Raw genomic sequence first — 5,061 nt, 5'->3', positions numbered from 1 at the left:
AAACAAATACATCAGATGAAAGATCATACTTTAAGCTTTCAAATGAAACCTTCTGAGTATTCATAGGGTAAATACTTGATAAGATAATCTTATATGTTATAACCTCCTTCAAATGCTTCTCTTATGAATTAAAAAATATGCATATTCAGCTAAGGCAAGCTGTGTTGAGGTTTACATATGAGATGCCTGCGGAGGAGGCTAACTCCATAGGGGAGTGTCACTTTATGTCGTGTGTTGTGGGTAGAAAGTCGTGCGTCGTGGGTAAAAAGTCGTAGGTAAAGTCGTGGGTTAGCCTCCTCCCCAGGCATCTCTTATGTATAATAATTAAATTACATTAGACACAGCTAACCCATGCCTAATATAACTTAATACATAAGATATGCCTTCGAAGGTCGCTAGCCGTGAGCCATAAAATAGCTTTTTTCCAAATCAAAAGTTTTTAAACATTTAAATAGCTGAGTCGAACACTCTAACCACTTTTTGTATCAAACTACATGTCGCGCACAAATTTAAAGATGTTGAGGCTTAAGGCCAACACGACCGGACGCGTTTTGGCAGTGCGGCGCGATTTTTCAAAGTTTTTCATGTTCCAAAAGCAAATAAATTTTAAACTACCATTATTTAACGATAATACACTTTGACTACTCCGGCGGCCATAGAGTCCAGATTTTGTTTCAAGAAATTAATTTATGTGCTTCTAAAAATTGAAAATTCGCGATGCGGCAACGCATTCTAGCTGTAGCTACAGCCTAGAAGGAGGCTAGAAGAGTCAGTTTATATTTATCAGCAAAGAAAAGATTCACTAGAAGTAGGCGAAACCTTTAGTTACCTTTCGGCTTGCGGTTCTCACTGTTCTTAGTTGCGACTGGGCGTAATACACACAGTAAACGAATACTGTGTTACTAATAAGTTACTCTCAGTAAGCCACATGTATCCAAGCAAATTACCGGCTAATAGAAATGCTGCTGCTGGTTGTCTATATTTTCTTGACCCTTCGTGCAACATCGGTCTTCATAAATTCCCCAAAAGAAAACGATTTAGTGGGGTAAAAATTGTTGTACAAGCGTTTCAAATATACCGTAGTGATATTATATTTTTTCGCAATATCTTAACACGAGCTCCTCGCGCACGTTACTAGTACCAGTTTCCGCTTACCCCTTAGTCCACGACAGCATTCAAAGTTTGGTCCAAATATCCTAAACCAAATCGTCGGATCCTTATTATTATTACCAAACTAAACCTCTCATTTATGAAATAAAAAGAAATGGTTGATATGCACTTTAAATGTTTAAAAACTTTTGACTTAGCGAAAAAAACTATTTTATGACCCACGACGCGCGACTAAAGTGACACTCCCCTGGGGGTAAAATAAACCCGGAAATCGATTTCTGGGGTAAAATCAGTTGGTAATTTTTTGTTTGTAAGAACCTTTTTTTTTGTTTTTTGTTTTTTTTTTTTTGTCGAAAATATTGCCAAACATCGAGCAAAAATTAGTGTATTTCAAGCAAAATAGATGAAAATATTAATCAAAAAGGGGAATTTGGCACATTTAAAAGGTATAAGATCGGCAATAAAATATCTTTGGTTACAGGAAAGCTTTTGAGATAAACAAAACATATACAAATAGATAAATGTTTTGGCTTCAAGATAATACATTTTCTATTTGATTTGATAAACTTCTTGCGGATAAAATCGCAAGATAAAAGCGCGTCGATTAACAACCGGACGGAAGATAATTATGCCGTATCTCATGTTTCTTTTGTCCGTCTATACCGACAAAAATAGATATTAAGAAAAAAAAATAAAGAAATTATAATATATACAATCGTAATTTTCATAATACTCTTGTATTAGTGTGATTAGTGTAGTGATATATTAAAATCCATACTTTCCTAATTGCAGTAAATTTGTAATAAATTTTGTAGAGGCAAGAAATGGAATTGATAAAGAAAACGTTACCTTGACTATATCCGTGATGTGTTTGCAAAGTTCAAGAATAAATTAAAGTTTTTTTTCTCGTTCAACGGTAAGTTGAATTGAAACAATTAGGGCCGTCGTTATAAGCCCAACCGGGAACGGAGATGTATGTTGATACTCAGACCCGTCTTCATATTACTAACTGAAACGCGAAAAAACAATAGCTTCAAAAAAGAAAGCTCTTTCAATTTTTTACACTAATTTCAAACTTCGCAACCTAATTTGGTGGGTGGTGGTAGGGAGTGTTTATTCATACATATTGATGCACAAAAACATCGCAATGAAAAGAGATGAATCGGGCATAAGACAAATATAAAGGGAGTTCCGTCAAATTTAGTTCCCAGCGACGCCCCTGTTGGCAGAGGCCTATATATTTAACATTTCTTTTGCGTTTTACAACCCTGGATTTTAATTTTACTATACGTTTGGAATTCTCTTTATGAAATAACATGTATATAACGTGTGTTCTGATTGATCGAAGCCCGTGTTTGGCTATTCAAGCACAGAATGAACAATTAAGAATGAACTATTTAATCCAGTTGTACAGCAGAGCACCGATGAATTTTCCGAGTTAAACGTTTAGTTTAATAGAACGAAAAATATGAGTTAAGTGGATTGTTTTTGGCTAATTAGTTTTGCCAAAGTTAACGTCTGCAGAAACTAAACGTATATAGTAACATTGAAGAGACTGATGAGAGTAAAACATGTTGACTAATGATTGTTGTATTTTTAGATCGTTTTTCAGCGCACGATTCCAACAGCGAAGCAGCAAAGATTGAACCAGATCTATTATCACTTCTTCAAGACTTACGACAGAGCAATCATTTAAATAATACACTACTTGTAATAATGGGAGATCATGGACCTCGTTATGGCAAAGCACGTGCATTGATGCAGGGAAAACTTGAGGAGAGACTTCCACTTTTTTCAATGTCATTTCCTTCGTGGTTTATGAAAAAACATCCGGAAATTTCAAAGAATTTAAAGATAAACACCGACCGTCTGACATCTTGGTATGACGTTTATGCCACATTTCGTCACATGATAAGTTACCCAAACGTTCCGACGGGTCTAAAACGTGGTCAAAGTTTGTTTAAAGAAGTTCCTATTTCTCGTACGTGTTCCCAGGCTGGGGTTGAAAAACATTGGTGTCCATGTTTAGAATGGGCGAACGTGGATCTTGGACACAGTCATGTGAAGAATTCTGCACTTGCCGCAGTTGTAGTTTGTGTCACCTACAGACCGCCTGACTGTCCCACCTCTTGTTTGGAAGATTACTTGAAGCCTTCGATGATCCATGCTTTAGCATTCAATAAGCCCATTACTATCCTAGGCGACCTAAACTGTGATCTTTTACAGGAAAACCATAATGGATTAGAATTGACAAATTTTGTTTCTGAGTTAAATCTTAAACAAGTGATTGATACACCCACAAGATTACTGGAACATTAGATCATTAATAGACGTCGTAATAACCACGACCCCGGAACATAATACAGGAAAGTGGCGTTATCAACAGCTCTATAAGCGATCACTTCCCTGTGTACGTAGTCTTGAATTTAAAACTACCTAAACAACCACCAAGCTACATTACCGTGCGTAGTTACAAAAACTATAACCCTACGTCATTTACTACGGTCAACCTGGTTCAGCTCAATGTAAAATCAATACACTTATTGGATCACCAGACTGTGAAATGTTTTTTATTTATGTGTATATTATTTCTTTTCACTTAAATTGAGTTGTTGCAGCTTATAAACTGACCTTATGTCATTTTATTTATAGTTTAATATTTATATATATATATATATAATATATAATATATAATAATAATTATATATATATATATATATATTATATTTGTAAATACTGGTCACCGATTGATACCAGTCAATCTATGATTGACTGACCGGTTTATCAGTTTAAATAAAGATCTTATTATTATTATTATTATTATTTACAGCGGATCTTGCATCTAAGAATGAACAGCTCATACAATCAGTTTTCTTCGAAAGAGAAGTGAATGCTAAACTATCAAAATTCAATGATGCTGTTTTACCCACCCTGAAAATACATGCGCCAATCAAAAGAATTAGGGTCCGTCATCGACCATGCCCATATATTACCCAAAGAATTAAAGATTTGATGATTAATAGAGATAGACTGCATCGACAATTTCAACTTACACGTGATACTATAGATTGGAGAACTTATAAACATGCAAGACAATCAGTCAAAACTGCTCGGAAAAAAGCAGAAAAAGAATATGTTCGTGGCGAGGTTTTAGCTCATAAGAACAACGCCGCATCCTTATGGAAAATTATAAACCGGAGCATACCTACCAAAGAAAGATCAATTCAACGTTATAGTAAAGCCCTAGAACTGATTGCAAATGAATTTAACCAATTCTTTGTCGCTGTTGGAGAAAAATCCGCAACGCTACGGCTCAATTAGCCCTGGAGAATAATTTCGAGAATAATTTTGACGTATCAAAGACAAGTCCTATAATTCCAATACCCACTGGCTATGCGTCGCATGAAACGTTTAAATTATTACCTGTGTCTTGTACCGAGGTCGAACGAATCATCATTTCTATGTCTTCTAATAAATCGCCATGCCCCGACAAAGTAAGCATGAGTGTTTTAAAAGATTGTCTTCCTGTCGTCCTTGGTCCTATTACCGACATCATCAATTGTTCTTTTGCCACATCAACGTTCCCAGATGACTGTAAACTAGCTGAAGTCATTCCTGTATTAAGGGAAGGGGACCACGAAGTCGCCTCGAACAATCGTCCTCTCTCCCTGCTAAATGCTGTTTCGAAGATCTGCGAGAGAGTTGTTCTTAATCAATTTAATTCTTATTTAATCGGTAATAAACGATTAAGTTCACAACAAAGTGGCAACAAAAAACAACATTCTACCGAAACTTTAAATTTATCAACAACCGATCACTTGTTGGAAGCGATGGACAACAAGAAACTATCTGCACTCATTTTAATCGATCTCTAATTTTATTAGTCATCAAATTCTGCTAAAAAAATTGAACGACGCTGGTGCATCTTAGGAAACGGTTAAGTGGTTCGAA

The sequence above is a fragment of the Dendronephthya gigantea genome, unplaced genomic scaffold (genome assembly GCF_004324835.1).
Source record: "Dendronephthya gigantea isolate DGI-Jeju-01 unplaced genomic scaffold, DenGig_1.0 000094F, whole genome shotgun sequence".
In the NCBI taxonomy this organism is placed as follows: domain Eukaryota; kingdom Metazoa; phylum Cnidaria; class Anthozoa; order Malacalcyonacea; family Nephtheidae; genus Dendronephthya; species Dendronephthya gigantea.
The sequence above is the reverse complement of the archived record's forward strand: the minus strand, read 5'-3'. Positions refer to the sequence as shown.